Source organism: Microtus ochrogaster, chromosome 21, assembly GCF_000317375.1.
Source record: "Microtus ochrogaster isolate Prairie Vole_2 chromosome 21, MicOch1.0, whole genome shotgun sequence".
NCBI lineage: Eukaryota > Metazoa > Chordata > Mammalia > Rodentia > Cricetidae > Microtus > Microtus ochrogaster.
The window spans coordinates 33,042,240-33,062,765 of record NC_022022.1 but is presented as its reverse complement, the minus strand read 5'-3'; the positions used below and the strand labels follow the sequence as shown (position 1 = coordinate 33,062,765).

At 48.0% G+C, this 20,526-nt stretch overlaps 1 protein-coding gene and 1 non-coding gene across 2 annotated transcripts in view; one reads left to right on the top strand and one right to left on the bottom strand.

Moving 5' to 3' along the window:
- Tspan5 (tetraspanin 5) overlaps positions 1 to 20,526 on the bottom strand; it is a 165,648-nt gene that overhangs the window by 76,814 nt on the left and 68,308 nt on the right. The gene's annotated exons all lie outside the window — the stretch shown is intronic.
- LOC113457258 lies at positions 6,644 to 6,748 on the top strand. The gene has a single exon (XR_003377886.1). It is a non-coding gene; the product is annotated as a U6 spliceosomal RNA (small nuclear RNA).

The following is a 20,526-nucleotide window of genomic DNA, read 5'->3' as shown; positions in this document are numbered from 1 at the left end:
GAGAGAGAGAGAGAGAGAGAGAGAGAGAGAGAGAGATGCATGTTTGTGTATGTAAGCGTGAACGTAAGTGTGCCTGGAACCTGTGGGTCAGACAAAAACCTTGAGTGTTGGGCTTCACCTTCCACTCTGAGGTGGGTCTCTTGCTGTATGTGCCAAGGTCTTCCAGAGCTTCTCACCTCTTGACCTCCATCTGGTGAGGGCCGGGGTTACAGACACTCACTGCTGCATCCAGCTTTGCATAGGTGTTAGGGATCCGAACTCGGGTCTCATGACAGCATTGCAAACACTTTACCCACTGAGCTATCTTCCCAGCCCTTTATCTGGGACCCTCCTCTAGTATGCTCATGAGAAATACATGCAGCAAATCTGAATTGGGGGCATTCTACAAATACTGAATAGCATTCCTCAGGCCTGTCAAATACAAGCTGAGGAAATGCAAAAAAAAAAGAGGAGCCTAGGAAGTGACAGGGGCCCTGGGTACAAGCTGGCGAGACTAGCTACACTGGTGAGCTTTGGGTTCAACTGAGGGAGCCTACCTCAATAAGTAAGATGGGAAGCAACTGAAGCAGACACCAATGTCAATCATGCATGAGAAAAAAATTTGTTTATTGCTTAAATTCCATCATTAAGCACGCAAGCTTCTTTATTTAAACCTTCCAGTAAGCACACTCACAAGAGGAACATATCCATGGTGGACCAGAATTTTAACTAGATTTTATATAAATAATAGTGACCGAGACCTCCCTGTGCTACCCATTCCAGACACAGTTACATCTGTTATAGTATAATATGTCAACCATCTAATGTAGCCCAAGAGGTGAGGATTTTATTTAATCAAAACTCAGTTGGCTGAGCTGACTCGGTTGCCCATAAAAGGGCACTGAATCTTCCCTTAGAATCTTTTGGGCTTGGACCACTTTGTCCATCACTCAGATGCTTCCTTTAAACCACAGCGGTTGAAAGCAAGCTGACAAAAATAAAAGGTCTATGTGCCTCAAGAACTGCCCATTTCAAATGTAGAAGGACAGATGGCCTGGCCTGTGGCTCACTGGAAGAGCACTTGCCTACAATACACAAGGCCCTAGGCTCAAGTCTAGAGATGTAAAAAAATAAAATAAAATAAAATAGCTCTCTACCTTCTGTCAATATAAAGCTTAAAAACACTTCAGATATTACTGGAGTGTAACACTAGACAATAATAAAGCTTTTTTTAAAAAAAGAATTTCCTATACCTGGGAGGGTAATGTTTAAAGAAATTAGCAATTAGAAACTAAGTCTCGCCGGGCGGTGTTGGCGCATGCCTTTAATCCCAGCACTTGAGAGGCAGAGGCAGGCGGATCTCTGTGAGTTCGATCCAGCCTGGTCTACAAGAGCTAGTTCCAGGACAGGAACCAAAAGCTATGGAGAAACCCAAAATCTCGAAAATCCAAAAAAAAAAAAATAGAAACTAAGTCTCACGTTTTCCCTGGCCCCCAATCCGCTGGCTAGCAAGACATCAGAACTGAGATTCGCAGCAGGAATCAGACAAAGGCTCTGAGCGGCAGGTGGAATGGCTGCCTGCTGACACCCACCACCCTTCAGAGGTGACCCTGCTTGACGTGTGCAGAGCGTAGAAAGGCCTTGAGAACTTCCTTCTACCAACTCCACACTCCAGCTGGTGCTCCCTCTGGGCTCCAATCATCCTGCCTGCTCTTCTAGGGTATCCATTAGTCTCCCAGAGACACCTGTAAATGCCAGAGAATTGCAGCCAAGCAGAGTTGCTTCTAACAGTGTGGCAAGTCCATCTGTCTGTACAGGGGCCACGGTCCAACAGAGAGGCAGCAAGGCTTCTCTGACATCTCGACGGCAAACTCAAAATGCTAATCTCTTCCCTGCGGCATTGGGTACAGGAAGGTGAACAGGTTGCTTAGGATCTTGACAATGTAGGCCCTGAAAACACTCACACTTTAGTAAAAAAAGACACAGAATAGAATAAGCCAAGAAAAGGAACCCACCTCCCCACTAGAATGGAACAGCAGAATCCTAACCTAAGGCTCTGCCCTCTTTCTGGCTTATATGATCCATTCCCAGAATATATGTATGTATCACGTGTGCACACACCTGCACACACACAGCACAGATGGAACATCTCAGTAGAATCTCAGACGACAGGGGGACAATGCCTCCTTGTTAGTGTCTGCAGTAAAATGGTGGGGATGAGGCAAAGCCACCAGCCTGAACTCTCCCTTTCCAACCTTCCAAACCTGGACATCTCGCAGAGTAACTTTAAATATACAAGCAGCTAAACAGTACTATGTACTCAAGATGGATGCTTCAGCTAACCGTTCCGGGCTCTTTCCAGTGGTAGTGTTGTCCAGTATGTAGTGGGCCTGGGCTTCAAACCACAACACCAGAAAAAGAAAACAAACAAACCAAAGAGTCCACACACTATAGTCTAATGAGGCAATTTCATTATGAGGGGGGAACGCGGGTGTTCAGCTTTATCCATCTGTCTTTCTGCAGGAAGGGAAATTTATCAACGAGGAAGCACGGGATAATAAATTAGCGACTAGGAGGCCCCCAGAGGGTTTATAATCCTTTAAATATGCAAAAATATTAAGTATGCACTCTATTTTCTTGAACGCTGTTTTAGGGCTCTGGGTTTTGCCTGAAACACGCTCATAAGCAGTAGCTGGAAAGACTTCACAACACGGGGAGATTCCTGATGCTCTTCGCATCTGCAAACATGGCAAACACCAAGCCAACATCTTCAGGCCTGTGTCCCCAGAGTGGGGACAGTCAGACTGTCTTCACGCTGTCTCTACACTTGGTAGAAAGCAGAAATTTGAGTCAATCAACCATCCCGGCTCACAGACAACCAACAAGCACTTCATCTTCCCTCAGTATAGCAGGACCTCTCTGAATCTGAGCTGTCTGTTTCCCCCTTTGGAGAGGTTACTTTCCTGTGGGATCTCCAACAACACACACCTGAGTGTTTTCCCACAGAACAAGATTTTATCTCAAGCTACGTTTTTGCCATTTCTATCCACAGCACCCTAACACAGAAATGCAGTTTTACTAAGGGGAAGTATTTCTCCCTTTTCTCCCAAGCGGACTTCCAGACTGAATCCTACTGTCCCTCAATGACTAGCATTCCACCCAAACAAGGCAAGCCGCTAGCTTGGCATTAATGACAAGCGTCTCTTTCTTCCAGTTCCCCCAGTGGCGTTAGGCTGCTTTGCCCATAAGCAGAGTTTTTCAAAGGTTACAGCAAAGCAGAGATTTTATTTTCTTGACATTTACCTCCATGATCTGAAAAATATTTCACTTTCATTATTGTAATTTCCTCTAACCGAGTAATACGTTTACTTACAAGACGACCTCGAAGTGTGCTATTAACTTGTTCTTTCATGCCACAAACAAGCAGGGCAGAGAAATATCATTAGATGAGGTATTGAACGGATGGCATTTGAGGATGGCAAGGGTCTACCCACCAAAAGCAGCAGGTGTCCGTGACCTACCTATAACAAGGGCTGGGCAGCAAGGATTTCCTGACACACAGATGACAAATGCTACCATTGAAAAGTTCAAGAATCCTTGAAGGGTCAGATATGATTCTAGGCTCGGCATCAAACAAACTAATCTTGTCTGCTTGCGTCAAGCTCTGGCCAGGTAGATAAAAATAAAACCATGTAACGGAATGTAAGCCATAGCGGCACTTAGGAAAAGGCAGTGTAATGGGGTAGGGGGTTCGGAAAACTCTCCGATGAGACAGGGTTTAGAACACATGACAGCGCAAACCCTGCAAATGCTTTCGTGTGATGACGGGAATGTTCTGGAAACACAGGTTGGAACTAGTTCAATGGGATGTGTGGCTGGGCTGGCTACCAAACTGTTTCCTCCTTTGGAGGTATCCAGCGAGCCATGCCTCAGCTCCTCTGGGAGCCTGAATGGCCTTGTGACTGTCGTTGTCAACAGACTGCAAGGGGACAGGGTGAGAAGACGCGGATCTACTCCATCGCCTCTCCTTCCCCTTCTACAGAAAACAGAGCGCAGTACCACTAACAGAAACACAAGAGAGGGCCTGGGTCCCCTAGGCACTGCATGGAAGATAGCCTTTCTACTGATGAAGTGGGCAGCAGGGCAGGAGCAGAATGGGCTCCCTTGAGACAGCGGTCGGGTCTTTTCAACAGTCACAGCTCCAGAATCTGGCTAAATGTGGTTACAATCGGCATTTACTCGGTAATGCTACTGGAGCAGTGACAAGCAGACAGACCTGTCAATAGGAAACGGGGGAAGGGCAGGGAACGGCAAGAGCACACGAAAAGGACTCTTTTTTTAAGTCAGCAGTCTTACTGAAGACAAATGGACTAGCATTTAGAACTTGAATGAACATAAGCTATGTTGACAGCCTGCTGAAGTCCACAGACAGAGCCTGGCTGAGGTCATGGCTCAGTGGATTATCAAAACGGAGTCCAAGACGTTCCCCTGGTAAAGGTTTCTTATTAAAAGTCACATGATAGTTTTACTGTCACGCAGCACAAATGACACTAAATCAACATACATGGGCAAGCTGTCAGGGTGTGCCGCCGCCACCCCAGTCAGGGGACACAGAAGTACGCCATCCTTCAGCAGACCTAGTCCCAACTACTGACCGTCTGTTTCTATCTGCACATTATCCTCAGGGAACCAGTGGTAAAGGCTTGTTTCCAGTAAACCCACAATGAGAGTTCACACGACCAAATTACAGTAGAACCCACCTGAACAGGGGTTTCGTTACATTTTCCCTTTTCCTGCAAGTTCCTGCCTGAGCACAATTGTCAAAGTGTATGTACGAAAAGCTTGGCTAGATGACAAGGCTCTTTTTAAGAATGGAGAAAGCCACTTAGAAGCAACAAGTACTGGGGGATCTATCCCTAGCAGGAGAGGAAGAAAACAAGATACCTTTGAGGAATGGTAACCCCAAGACTCTCACACCGCCTTGAAGCATTTATGCATGACCGCTTATTAAACACCACTGGGACTACTCTGGGTACCAGGGGATTAAAGGGCAGCCCAAAGGACAGACTCACAATGAGTCAGATCTAAATGACAAACTGCAAAGACACAAACATGGAGCATTAATTCTACAGGGTCAGGACACCATCTCCCCAGGCCTGACCTGAAATTCCAGCAGACGCTGCATGGGCAGGTCCCCAGGCAAAATGGATTAGAGCATGTGAGTTCAGGGGCCTAAAACAGTTCAGCCCCCGAAGGTGGCTCCATGAAGGACAACGACTCATTTTGTCCCCTGCCGACTCTTTCAGCCTAGACCAGGCCCTGAGCTCAGCAGACAGGGAAGGAATGTTCAGAGACTGGGGGAGGATGGATGAAATCAGACCGGAGAGACACGGAGACCGCAGGGCAACAGAGGACACCACATCCTCCAACAGGGAACAATGAGGGTAGATGTGTCCTTTTCTTTCTATTAAAATATTTTTATGGGGTGTGTGTTTGTGTGTGTGCGCGCACCTGCAGATGCCAGCAAAGGCAAGGGGAGGGTATCAACCCTGGGGAGACAGAGACAGAGCAGTTATGAGTCATCTGACACGGTGCTGAGACCTGAACATGGATCCCTTAGAAGAGCAGCAAACCACAGTCTCTGTGGCTAGCTCCTCCTTTCCTTTTCTTCTCCTCCTCCTTCCTCCTCATCCCCACCCCTCCTCTTCCTTTTTGGATTTTCCAAATAGGGTTTCTCTGTGTAGCCTTGGCTGTCCTGAAATTCTCTCTGTAGACCAGGCTGGCCTCAAACTCAGAGATCTCCCCGTCTCTGCCTCCCAAGTGCTGGGATTAAAGGTGTGCAACTTCCACTGGCCAGCCAGGTCTCTTCTTTTCAAGAACTGCGTTGAAGGAGCTCGGTGCCCAGAGAGGCGATGCACTTAGGGGATGATGCCTACGCCCCCATAAAAAAACAGGACCAAAGTGAAACAGGACAAACGAACGGTGGAATGGCCATCATAGGGTTTAAGAACCGTGTGGGGAGAACTCAGTGTGTGTGTGTGTGTGTGTGTGTGTGTGTGTGTGTGTGTGCGCCCAAGCACACATGCATGTGGGTAGGTTTCATATTTGTAAATATGTAACAGGAGCTTCTGAGATGATTCCTAATTTTAAGGAAAGTCAGGTTTAGAGTAAACAATACACTTCAATTGTGTTACAGCTGAGATACTTACAAGGAAATTCTCAAGTGGTAGTTAGAGCCACGATGCCCCAGAGAAGGTCTTGGGTGTAAAGGAAACTGTCCACAGACACTACTCATGGCTGTCAAAGCTGTGCACTGCACAGCTCCCAGGGCTCCAGCTTACTGGGGTCATTGGAATTGTGTTTGGCTATAGCATATTTCTGGCCAACAAACATACTATATCTTGAGGGGTGAATGAATGAATGAAGGTTTATGCCCTGGCAATGCTGAAGCACACATAGGCAGTCCGTATATGGCAGTTCTGTTGAACTTGCCCATATTGGGTTTCACAGCCTAAGTTGACGAGGGCAACCGACCAGGTCTCTTCCTCAAGAGGGTGCCATATCTCATTGCACATGGTTGTGAGCCACCATGGGGTTGCTGGGAATTGAACTCAGAACCTTTGGAAGAGTAGCCAGTACTCTTAGCCGCTGAGCCATCTCTCCAGCTAGGTTCGGAAGCACATATACTAAAATTGGAACCATACAGAGAAGATTAGCATGGCCCCTGTGCAAGCATAACATGCAAATTTGTGAAGTGGTCCATATTTCTTGTGGTGATGGCACATGGCTTTAGCCCAAGCACTGAGAGGCAGAGAAAAGTGGATCTCTGTGTTCCAGGCCAGCCAGAGCTACATAGCAAGAGCTGTCTGAATCAGTCAGTCAGTTAATTAAAAGCATTAATCTCGAGGGGTACCTCTTGCTACTTCACCATAATCATTTCCAGGTGACAGGTTTGCCAAAAGAGATGCCAGAAGAGCAGAGAGGAGACTTGGGAAGGACAAGGGGAGAAGGTGGGAGACAAAGCAGAGGGACACAAAGCAAGTCTACTTTTGTGTAGGTCTCATTTAAAAAAAATTAGGACCATTTAAGGTTCCCACAACTTTAATAAGCTCTTAAATGGTCTTAACAGCGTCTGTGAGGTCAGCAATAGGTGGCGTTTCTGCCTCTCTACAGGAGCCTAGTGTTCCTCTGGCTGGGAGAATGCAGAGTTCCACTTCTCATCTGTGGGTATCCAACCCCCTTTTCACATTGTCATCTCACGGCTACTGGAGCATAGGTATTTTACCATTGGCTAGACCACTGAAGGAAGTCTCCCTCCCTCATCAACCATGAACTACCTCTAAATCCTCAGGGACGGGTGGGGCATCATGAGAACTCCTCCACCTCACCCCCATTCGGTGGCAGAGTGCCAGCACAGCTTCAGCAGGTAGTCAGAGCCACTCTGAGCTCAAGAGCAATGTAAGTGATTTTCTGTCATTTCTATCAAAGGTTTGCCCCAAAGACAGTCTTCGGGAAGAAACCTATTATTTCCAAGATCATATAAATAATAGCAATGTCCATCAACGACCGCAAACTATAAACAGAGCCGCTTTGATCATTGTTCTTCAGCATGTTAATATGTGCATATTAATATTCTGCCAGCTAAGACTAATGAAGAGCTCCAACAGAATGAAGGGAGATCAGAAGCTAACAGAGGTGAGTTGACCTCGCTGGGTCCTCATGGCTTAACGTATTCTTGCCTCCCATTCCTGACCCCGGCTGCCATTCATGCCCACTCTCAAAATCTTAATGAGGGCAAATGACTTTCACACGATTATTAATGAAGCATCTAGTTTAACTTTGTCATTTGCTCACATCCTGACATGACATTAACGGTGTTTTTAAAATCGTACGGCTCTTTAATTTATTATTATCACCCCGCTAAATACAACAACGACGTTTCTCTCAAAAGCCTTAGGCCAGCATGCTCTCGCCTTCCCTGGAAAAAGAGACGGGCTATGTCTGCCCCAGCCCATCACCCCCAATCCCTGCAGCCTTTCTGTCCTCACGCAGAATGGGGAGAGACTGGGCTCTATCTGCCCTACGTGTCAGCAGCCCTGGAGGCGTGACAATGGCTGAATGAATTTTCATGGGACATAAATCACTCGTTCACGACATGCCACCTTCCAGAGCTGCTTTCTCATGAACCCCAGAGCCGGCACAATATGGCTCTTCACATCCTCTGTGACAGTTGTGAGCAAGGGGACCGTTTGCGTGAGGAGATAAATGGTGTTTTCCTTTTTGAGACACGCTTTTCCTGCTCCCCGCATGACGAAAATTTATTTTATTAAAATCACAGTCACATCCAATTCCCACACGTCGGTTAAAATTTCAAATATGCTCTCATGCTTCATGGACCCGTGGAGTGTTTCAGCAAGACTCTTGAGATCATACTTAGCTGATCACTGCTTAAAGAGACTCCGAGTGTTTCAGCTCGCCTGCTGTCGGGATTTACACACAAACTTCTGAGCAACTTTTGAGCCTCTCTCGGGAAAGAATGGCTATGAAGATTTGAGGTCAGACATGGTAACAAAGGCCTATAATCCCAGTGCTCAGGGGGCTGAGGCAGGAGGATCATGAGTTCAAGGCTAGCCTGGACTATCTAGTGAGACCCTGTGAACACACATTTGCTGACTGGGAAATTCTATATAGATCTCTTACATTGATTCAATACCCTTGAAAGTAATTCACTGAGTGAATCATGATCAAGACACTTGATGCCGAGACACCATCCACTCTGATTCTGCTGCTCCCTCCATAGCCGGCTGTACTTTCAAGTAGGAATTCACCGTGCTTCTTCTTCTCCAAAGCTAATATATTGTATCTTCTACCACACGCAGCCGAGTTCCCCGGCGGCTATGTGAAAAATGGCACATGCAGCGGTCCCAGCCAAGAAAGCCTGAGACGGGTTAGGCTGGGTGGGCCTCGTGCTCATCCCTCAGCGGCCCAGGACAAAAGCTCACCTGTGTGTCCTGTGAAGACAGGAGTAAGGCTGCCACACAGTTACCCTGTCCCGGGATACTCAGCTATCAGCGAGCTCCATGCCCTGGGCTCCCTGGGAACTCCCAAAAGTTAGCGAGCCTCGGAGGCCAAAAAGGAACAGGGAACACGGGGCAGGGGCGGGGTTGGGGGTGAGGGGAGCACTCTGGTTTTAGTGAGAAGAGAAAGACGTGGGGAGAGTAAAGGGCTGGCTTTGCACTGGGGAAATGGTGAGAAAGCCTACAGGTCCAGGGGGCTGGCTCAGCGAGTAAGAGCACTCACTGCCGAGTCTGGCAAACTGAGTTCAACCCCCAGTACGCACAACACGGTAAAAAGGGAGAAAACCAGCTCCTTGCACGCTGACCTCTGACTTCCACAGCCTTGCTGCCATCCTGCAGATAAACGTAAGAGAAGCATCAGCCTCACTCTGGCTCCTGAAATCCATGCTTGGAATTCTAAACTCTTTCTAGGGTCAGGAGGAACTCGAGGAACCACTGGAGCCAAGCTGGGCTGCTAACCGGGCTCCATGCAGAGCGGGTCCTGCATTTTCCCAAAGTGGCTGGCCATGGTGGTGAAGTAGGAGTGGGTGTCGGCCAAAACAAGCCTCGTGGGAGAATAGCATGCTTCAAGAACAGACCTTGGCGGAGGAAGGAGGCAGCGGTAGGGACAGGAACGCATGCCACAACCCCAAGGACAGACCACGGCAGAGGCCAGAGCACGTGGTTTCGATGCCAAGCTGGAGCCCAGCTGCGGCAGCCCTGTGAAAGAAAGATGCCATAGAGGAGGAGGTGAAGGCCAGAGCCAGTGGAGAGGGTGACAAATTGGAGCTCTGGTGCCACAAGCAGCAGCTTGTTTCCTCCTGGGAGCTGAGGATGCTAGAGGCTTTTTACAGGGGGAGCCCAGCTGCTGGGAGGCAGGCGGGTGGCATGTGGGCACTGCACCTTACTATCAAAGGCCGGAATTCTGCTGCCACCAGTCCAGCAGGGATACGGTGACTCACACGGAGATGCTGGTCTCAGGGACGGGCAGGAGGCCTGGCCTTCGACAGGGGCAGAGCATGCTGCATGGGAGAGTCGAGCCCAAGGAATGCATTCCCTGCAGACCAATAATGTTGGCTTGGCTTCCAGCAGAGGCAGCAGACGCTGCAGAGAATTGCTGTGCAAACAGCTGCCTGCAGCCTGCACCAAGTGCAGGGGACCTGTGGGCTGGGGTAGAAGCAAAGTTGCCCCAGGGGGCTCCCCAAAAGACCCTTGTAAAGGAGTGACTGGCTAATGATTTGTGTTAAGCATAAATCTGTCCCCCGTGAGTCTCTCCGCTCTCAGCCCAAAAATTCAACAGCAAGAATCAGATGAGCCTCTGTTCACTCATCAGGCTCATAAAGGGGCAGGGGAATGAATGATGGTCCCACAGCCTGGATGTCCACCAACCAATGAATGGAAAATGAAAATATGGTACATATAAACAATGGAGTTTTACGCAGCCGCAAAGAAAAGAAAATGATAAATATGAAATAAAATGAATGGGACTGGAATTATAATACTAAATGCTGCAATCCAGGCTCAGAAAAACAAAAACATGTTATCGTGCAGATCCTAGCTTCCCGTGCATGCGTGCGTGTCCGTGCGTGCGTGTGCGTGTGTAGATAGAAGCCAGGAAACTAGAAAGGGGCCCAGGAGGGTGGAAACGCAGCTTTAAAGGAAGGGGTGGAGGAGGGTAATAGAACACGTGCTATTTAGGGGGACAGGGAGATGGAGAAAAGGGGGCAACCAAAACTAATTATGTACGGAAATTCCATAAGTAATCCTGTTACTTTGTATGCTCCGTTTAAAGGTGAAGGGTATTCCTGGTCTTCAAGGGGCTTAGCACCACTCAGGCCACTGAGGGGGCCTGTGACAGTGGACAGTCAGCCATCAATTAAACAGCAGAAACCAGCATTGTTTATAGCAAACACACATGGAGAACAGAAGAAAACATTCTGAAGAAATTGGGCATGCCCATTGCCACCAAGGTGCAATATTAAAGAAGAGTCGTGAATTACACACGCTGGACAAATATACAAGAGTGGTCCCCGGGTCCACTGTCTGTGATAAAAAAAAAAAAAAAAGATGCAGCCATCTTGGTTTAGGTAAGTGCACCATGTTCAAACAACAGTGAAGTCACCTAACCATTTCTCAGAGCATACCCACACTGGTAGAGACACCTGACTATATATCTATATCCTGTTACTGTTAGACCTAGCAAGAAGTTTGAATGGTAGCCCATGTATTATGAAAGGTGGGGGAAGGGGGATCTGTTTACAAAGAAACTGTCTATAGACTCATCTAGAAACCTCATGACGTGGGGAAGGGAGATCTGTTTACAAAGAAACTGTCTATAGACTTATCTAGAAACCTCACGATGCCCGTTTTGCAATGAGCCAGAGTTCATCCAACTTAAGCCAAGCAACACAGCATGGCTGTTGGACCATACAGACGGGTCTTGCTTCTAGTACCTCCTTGAGAACCTTGGGAGTTCAGAGCTGACAGGCAGGAGAAAAGGAAAAGGCACAGTCTGCAAGAAGCTTGGAAAAGCAGGTAGGGTGTGTCTGAGAGACAAGAGATGCAGAAACAAGCTGGGCTCATCCCAGGGAGATAGAGGGGCCGATGGAGACTCCAGAAGGTGCACCAGAGGGCACTGGACATTCAGAGCAGAGGAAAAGGAGGCCGGGGTGTTCTGTCCAGCCCTGGGCTTCACTGTTCACCTGAAATGCAGGTATAACCATACAGCATTGTATCTGAAGGGTATGAGACCAAATGTGGTTTGGACTTGGGGAGCTCTTTTGGATTCTGGAATATTTGCATAGACTTTATAGATTTAACTTCTCTAACCTGAAAATCCAAAGCACCTCAGATTTCAATATGATGACAAGAAATGTCCTTGTTTAAGGGGACTACATGAAAAGTGTATGCAAACTTCTTGGGCTGCAAGATGAAGCCGGGACGTAGGGAGCATCCCGCACAGATACGGAAAGGGCAATCCAGGTGGGACTGTAGAGCTCCAGACACTTCAGCGGAAACACACTGGCAGATTAAGATAGGAGCGTGACCCCAGCCTCTTAGTTACGGAGAGAAGAGCAGAAAAGCAGGCTGGCTGGTTCAGAACAGCTGACCAAGGGTCTTGAAAACAGGCAAAGAAAAGTTGAGTACCGTCTCTGGGAGTTCGGCCTTAAAAAGCTTTTAAAGGAAAGAAGATGGGGGCAGGGGCACAGTGGGGCTTTGAAATGAGGAAAACAATCCTGCTTTCAGAGTTGAACTTTAATAACCAGATGTTTAACAACCCCCCTCAACACACACACACACACACTCACACACCCCTCCCCCCAAGGCCCATAAACTCAAAAGTTTGAAGTCTAGGACTGAAAACATCAATCAGAAGAGGCTAGGCCTGACTTAAAACTGGATATACAAAGCAAATATTCAAAGAGAACAGCAATGGCCTTGAGCTCAGACCAGCATGCACAGCGAAAGGGTCGTGAGCAATGTTAGGGCCCACAGTGGACAAAGACACAGCAGCTTTAGGTGTGTCTGTACTCAGCTTACTGTAGTCCCTCAGTGCCCATGATCATAATGGAGATGCCAGGAACTTAACCTGATGCCATCTGACGCTGAACTTCCCTGTTTTTATTCCACGTGGGTCAACCAAGCATCTGACTACGATTTGAGTCCCCGTGGGGCCTGGCTTACAGGAGGAGAATGGGTGCTGGCCGTTCCCACACCAAGAATCGCGGGCCACCGAAGGGAACTAGAAACAGCTTCAGCCTGGCTTAAGTCATAGGCTCTGATCTGGTTGTACGCAGCCACTTCCTGGATGGGTTGTTGAGATGGAGAAGTCAGCCTTTTTTATTTCAGGGTGGAGCTGGGCAGAGGGGCAAGAGGCACCAAGGACATTTGCTGAAGCACTGCCTGCGGGGACGCCTTAACCGCAGAGATGACAGAAGTACTAGCGACAGCCAGGGAGCTCTACAGTCGCAGACGACAGGTGACCGGAAGTGTACACCAGGGCAGTGGCCGTGGGAATAGGAGAAAACACAAGAGGAGCCTTAGGGCACTGTGTTGGTTAATTTATTTTTGCTGTGACCAAAATCCCTCGCAAAGCGACTTGAGGGAGGGGAGAGGACAGGACAGGACAGCGGCCGTGGAAGTGAGGCAGTCAGTCATGGTGCATACACCCCAGGAAGCAGAGCAAGAGGACCAGGACCGCCGGTGCTCAGTTGGGTTTCTTCTTTTCATTCAGTTCAAGGCCCCAGCCCATAAAATAGTTTTGTCCACACTGACGGCAATTCTTCCCACTTCAATTCTCAGCTAGAAAATCCTCATGGACGAGCCACGAGACCCTAACAAGCTGACGAGCAGTGTTAGGCATTGTGCGGGGGAAGGACATGCAAAGATGATTTTAGGGCTTTCTACTCCAGGGACTCAGAACAAGTCACGTGACAAGGAAGGTCTGCCGAACTTGGATTTGGTTCACATGGCTTGTGTGAGAGACCAGCACGTCGCTGCCGAATCCAGCGGCTTGTGGAAGCCAGACAGGCATTCTTAAAGCTGCTCATCACCCCTTTCACTCCACGGTTCCTACTGCGGGTCTCACTGGGATCCTATGTTCAGGAACTTACAGCATAGCGGGGTCCACAGTACAACTCACCGCTTCGGTAAGCAAGGCTAGCGCTATGGCAGGAGCACACACAACGCCCAGCAAATGATGAACGCTGCGGGGGACAGAACCAAGCTGCTCAACCAAAAGATTTAGCTTAACATTAGGGAGGAAAATCGATGCCATTTCTTTCATCTTTTTGAGGTGTGTGTATGCGTATGTGAGATAGGTGTAATGTATATATGTGTACCATTGTTTGTGTGGAAGCGTATGGGTGTGCACATGCCACAGGGCATGCGGGGAAGTCAGAGGACAACGCCGAGTGTCAGTCCACACCTGTCGTCTCATTTGAGACAGGGTCTCTTGTCTACCACTGTGTATGCAAGGTTGGCTGGCCTGAATGCTTCTGGGGACCCTGTTTCTGCCTCCCAGCTCCCTGTGGGGATGGGGGAGTTAATTTCATGCTTGACCTGGGTTCTTGAGAAATCCACCTCAGGTCCTCCTGTTTGAACAGCGAGTACTGAGCCAATTTTATTTACTTATTATTTAGCAGGTGTGCGTGTACATATGAGTATGTGTGTATGTGTAGTGTGTGTGGGTATACTGTAGTGTGTGTGTGTGTGTGTGTGTGTGTGTGTGTGTGTGTGTGTGTGTGTGTACCGGAGTGTATATATGTAGCACATGTACGCACGAGCCTTCAGATGTGAGAAGAGGGTGCTAGATTCTCTGAAACTGGGGTTAAAGGTGATTGTGAGCACCATGGTGTGCTGGGAATCAAACCCCAGTCCTCTGCAAGAACAGAAAGGACTCCTAACCTCTGAGCTACCTCGCTGGCCCGTCTGTTTGAAGTTTTACATCCACAGAAATAGCTATTTTTCTTCGGCATCAATAGTACCTTAACTTTATGTCCCTTTGTCATAAGGGTGGTGACAAAGAAGTGTCAAGAGGTCTAGAAAATCTGGTCTAGTCGGCTCGATTGCAGGAACGCGCGGGGAAACTCCTGGTGATAAAACAGAAGCACATGCCAGACCAGAGCACAAGGAAAGGCAAATGGTGAGTGTTTGAGGGCCAAAACGCAAATCCTGGGCACTGTGCATGCAAAGACCACACATCCATTCGGTTCATCAGCTGACGCGCTAAATTCCCAAGCCGCAATTCATGCGAATTCCCATTCATTGAAACTTTAAGACAATTCCAGGGCATGGTTATCTAATGTCCAAATGACCTTTCCGAGGGTAAGGTCAAGTGTTCAGATGACAGAGGGCACAGTAGGATTGAATTCTAGACAGAGAGGAACCTCCCTCGATGGCTGGACAGGACCAACATGAGGGAAAATACAGCTGAGAATAGCTTGCTGGATATTTTAAGATGCAGACAAACAGCAAGAGGCAGAAATACAGTCTTGATTGGAAAGCTATGTCTAGCCTACATCTTTCCCCGCTCACCCTCATTTCCCGCTTGTCTTTGTATGATTTCCCTGATGTCTTTGCAGAGGACTTGAAGATCAGGGAGCAAATATCTCAACCACATGCCCTGTACTCTTGGTCTCTGGTAGACCGTACTTGTGAGACCACACTGAAGGCCAACACAGGTCTGCCATAAACACTGTCTTACTGTATTTACTATGGGGACTTTGCTAAAGATGGCTCTCGCTTTGCCGTATTACATATCATATTACACATATACTGCAAAGTATCTACTTTACAAGGCCTCTGGCTCTGCTTAGTAGGGTCATTTATTTTGTAATAAGAAGCTGACTGTGTCCCCTTTAAACTGAACAAGAAATCGTCTTACAATCTTACCTTCCCTTTCTGAATTTACCTGAGTTACTAAATACAAAGAAACACCAACAAAAGACCCTTAATAACAAGCACTTAATTGTTCTCACTGGGCAATGTACTCTATCTATACTCGCATCTCTGTATGATAGGAGTATTTATCTATACCTATATCTATACCAATACTCCAGTTATCCTCATACCCCCTATAAATTTCTGTGTTCGAGAAATGTTTTCCATAGAGAGATCATCTCCAGCTTTATGTATTCCTTTTTGTTCTGTTGTGATTTTTTTTTTTGAGACAGCGTTGTTTTTTTTTTTTTTTTGTTTAGCCTTACACCAGGCTGGCCTTGAACTCACAGAGATCTGCCTGCCTCTGCCTCCTGAGTGCTGGCAACCATCGCCCAGCTATGTATTTTTAACCATATATATCCATACAAACAATCACATATTTATCTGTAAATCAAGGATATATGACACACACATTTATGTCCTTCATTATCTACTAGAGATTAGGAATCCTATTGCTATCAAAGCGTACAGATGCTAAGTCCCTCATGTAAACAGCAGAGTATCTGCAGAGAGCCTACACACAGCCTCCTGGACACGGTCAGTCATCTCAACTACTCGCAGTACTCATCACAGTGTACGTATCACATAAGTGATAACCGCACTGTGCTGTTTAGGGAAAATGGCAAGGGACAAGTCTGCTGACATTCTGTACAGGGAGGGGCTTTTTTCTAGTATTTCTGGTCTATGATTATCTCAGTCTGCAGACAGGGAACCTTTAGGTCCAGGCTAATTTGCTACACAAATTTTGAAATCTGAAACAGAGGCAGATGAATGGGCAGACTGCGGGACAGGAGGAGAAATACTTCATTTCCTCTGGTGGCTTTTCCACCCGATCACAGGAAAGGACACTAGCCATGGCTAATGGATGAAGGCAAGGGCCTTGGTCTACCCACGGGTGTGGACGTGGGCTATAGATTCCTGCATTAGCAGCATTTTAAAGGCTGGGATCTGTGTGGAAAACCAGCATGATCATAAAACAAAACTAAACAATATAAAACAACAGAACCCCAGAAAGCCTGACCATTTCACCTCCCCATCAGAGAGAAACTGCAGTCTCCACACCACGAGCCTGCCCTGCTCGTGGGACACATCCAAATGCTGACTGCAAACCTCAGCTGTAGCAGAGGGAAGACGACAGGGAGCTGCAGGCATGAAAGTGCACAATGCAGCGTCCATGCCATCTGGACACCAGCATGCCTTAGGCAGAGAGGGGGCAGGGACCCAATCAGAGACAAGGACTCAAGGAAACATCAACAAGAAGCTAACCTTTCCATGAGCTCTTGGTGCTATATACCTGTGCCCTCGATCAGACCTAAGCTCTCTCACTGAGCAGCTCTGTTCTTGTAGACACTCCCAACTTGTCACAGCCCTACCCCATCTAAGAAGGGAGCCCAGCCTCCCTGTGACGAGTGCGTGCTATCCCTCACCTGATCCAAGTCCTTGGAAAGCCCCAAGGACCTGGATTCCAAGGTCTAAAACCAACCAGACAAGCCTGTATAGAATAAATTCCCACAGATCAGTCCGAATGCATCTGGCCACGTCCCTCCTAATGGGTTCCCACAGGGCAGGCCTATTGATTACTTTCAACCCAGAGGCTTCTTACCAAGTAATAAATTTGAAGTAGAGGAAGAGGTGGTCAGGAACAATCCCAACAAAAGCAAAGTTAGCCAGCTAGCCAGGGAAGACATGAAACATCACACATAGTGTGAAGACGGACGTTACTCAGAGTGTGGGGTGCATGGTGTACGGAGGTGGCTGCCAGGGGGACCGGACTCCTCAGAGGGCTGGCAAACACTACTCCAGAGAAGAAGGTCTCCCACCCACTGACCTAGGCTATTTCTCAAATTTATGGTATTAGTACAACTAAGAAAAACTAATTAAAAAGCACTATTAAGCTAACTACTGTCACATAAAGTTTCTCAATCAGGTAAGTCGGAAATACATGTCATATGGTTTTGTGAGGTTTAAGAAACAACACTGAAACAGGACTCGTGTATGGGAAGCTGTCAGCCACTCCAGGGGGAGCCAAAGGAGAGGCTGGATGCCAAACAACCTGGTTTCAAACCACAGTTACTTCCCTTGGTTAAACCTATGTAACAGGATAAACGGGGAACACCCACCATTGAGGTTGCACACCTGGCTAGAGACCCCTCCTCGGCTGACTCCGTTGGCTCACACAGTCTAAAAACAAGCGCACATCAGAGAGCTGGACTGGACATCACAAACACTGCAGTGAGCCCCCTTATCTGTTCTCCAGGACAACGTGGGCCCAACAATCAGAGCCCACGAGCAACACGCACACCCGGCCTGTGTGGCATGACTAGGGAGGACGAAGGTGGTGGCGTGGAGTTTTCACGAATCGCTCCCCTACTTTCTGCAAACATGTGTAGCTCTGTCTCAACAGAGAACAGACTGAGTCACCTGCCCTTGTGAAGCTCCCCTTGTGGAAGGAAACACTCACTAGTAAAACTTAAAAAAAATTAAAATAAAAATAAATAAATAAAACAAAACACCCACAATAACTCAGTTTAAAAGTGTGATGAAAAACACTGAAGTGAGGAACAAGAGATGCCAAGGGAGTGAAGGAGGGAGAGTGACAGCCACCTTAAGGACACAGGCACAGGCATGGGCGGGGAGGAGCCATGGCAGAACTCTGCGAGGTGACCCTGTCCACCAGGCTCACCCAAGGCCTGCTGCTGCTCGGGACAGCCTGTTTTCAAATGACGGGAACATTAGGAATGTCCCGGTCCCGGTGACTAAAAGGACTGTTGACAGAAGTAAAAATCCCCCAAGGAAACAGTCCTGGTGTGGTGGGAGGGCTTGGCTGTGGATTTGTTCCCTGGGAAGGAAGGAGCTAAATCCCGGCTGTACACACTAGATTTCCAGTGTGCCCCGGAGCTACCTCTGCCCTTAGCTGATGGTTTCCTGTATTCTCTTTAGTTTCTTGACTTCCTTTGTTCATTCAGCCGGGAAGATCAATATGCAAATGGCAGACGCTGTAAATATGCTCCCTCAGGTGGCACCTTTCCCCCATCACCTGGCACCTTTACGTGGTATGACAATAAACACTCCAGATTGTCTACCTCATGAGTAAGAGCCGTGTCACAATTGCAGTGATTTGTTTAAAGACTGTTGCCCAGCGCATAATTAGCCTATAGGCTGCCATCTGTCTCCAAGTCCTCATAAAACTAACCATATGTTGTTTGCACCAGCGCTGATCCAGTCACTCACACACCCTTCTCCAAAGAAAACGGCACACGCATTTTTCCTGGGAGGTACGGGGGTCTTGGGGGGATGCACACCGGTGCACTTCTACCCTGTTGCCTTTCAGTTTAGAGACACCTGCCTCCCTTTGTTCCGTCCACACTTTGGCCATGGCTACCAATTCAAGCCACGTTAAAAATTTCTACAAAGTTCCATAGGGGCCTTGGAGACACTGAGGGCACGGGCACTAAATCCAGAATTGCATTTGTCCTCTGTGGTTTGACCTGGAGAGATGAGGAGAAACAGATTTAAGCGAATACATCTCAAGCACACTTTTCCTCACTACCATGGGCTGAATCCTAAAACACTGTGTGGAGAAATAGCAGGTTTCCAAGCAAAGAATGCCCACCCTAACATAAAGACAACTAGCGACGAATTCAAATCACCACTTGAAACGGTGCGGAATGGCCATGTGTCACTGCTTTGACTGGCATGAGAGAGCATTCCCAAATTGTTAAATACTGATCTCCTATCACCCACCAATACACAGCATCAGTACCAAGTGTTCTGGCTCTGGGGCTGCTTTGTCTGCCTTTGTAAGCAAAGTGTGAATAATGATTACCTCCAAAGCATGCCTGCGATTTGGAACAAAACTGCAGGGAACACACACACACGCTGGCATCTTAAGAGCATGGGCTCTCGGCTCTGGGACAGCAGTGGCCCCATTAACACCGCTGCTTGGATGTGGAGACTCCAGTTCTTCACCAACTGGGTCCCTGAGGGCAGCACTGGATTCATCTGACCCACACGCAACAGACTCCAGCATAAATCATAGCTACAAAATTGGCCGCGATGTCACCATTTTAAAAGGCCAAGGGTTTCCGCCAAGGCAAATGGTTCACTTGGCCTGGGAAAATGTGTGTTGAACTGAACTGAACGGTGCAGAAAGGAGGTTTTAGCCTTCCAGCTCTCTTAATTCATTAATCCCTAAGGTAATCCTTATCACTAAAAGCAGGCAACCTCAAGCCTTTAAAGGTTTACCACATATTTCACCTACGCGTTGAAGTTGAACTACATTTCCACCAGCCCACCCCAAACATATCAACAGCTCACAGTGGAAGGACGCCTCCTCGTGGATCTGAGCCCTGCTAAGGGACACTCCCCCTGCCCCTGCACAAGTGGCAATCACCTCTCCATGTAATGAATGGATTAGGCTCATCCCTGGCCAGCTCTGACCTGTGACCCAGGGCCTGTCTAACTCCCCGCATCTCAGACCAGATCCCACTGGGAACACTCCTGTCTGGCACAGGCTCAGTGGCCATCCAAATGGCCCATCAACACCCCCCCCCGCCCCCATGCATGGTCCCAACATGCCACAACTAAAGGAAACAATGAAGACCGACTTCCTGTCGCGGCTGACACCATACTCCCAACCCTAGTTTCATCGTTTCTAGAAGCGAAATGACCTCTCCTTACTCCTCGTCTAGGTGACTGGGGCTATAAACACCAGCATAAAGACTCCTCAGAGAGACCCGAGCCCCGGCATGCAGCGGACGGCACCACCCCTGAGGACTCAGAAGACTTTTCTGTACAGTTAGGCCTAAATTTTAAAAGCTAGTTGATTGAGCATTTTATGTATCTGAATGGGGAATGGTACCATGAATATGGAAAACTCGGGACCAGTGGAGAGAGGGCTCAACGGATAAAGTCAACGGATAAAGTGCTTGCCATTCAAGTGGGAGGACTGCAGGGTGGGGGAGCTCAACACCAACCTCTGGCTTCTTTCACTGTGTGTGTGTGTGTGTGTGTGTGTGTGTGTGTGTGTGTGTGTGTGTGTGTGTGTGTG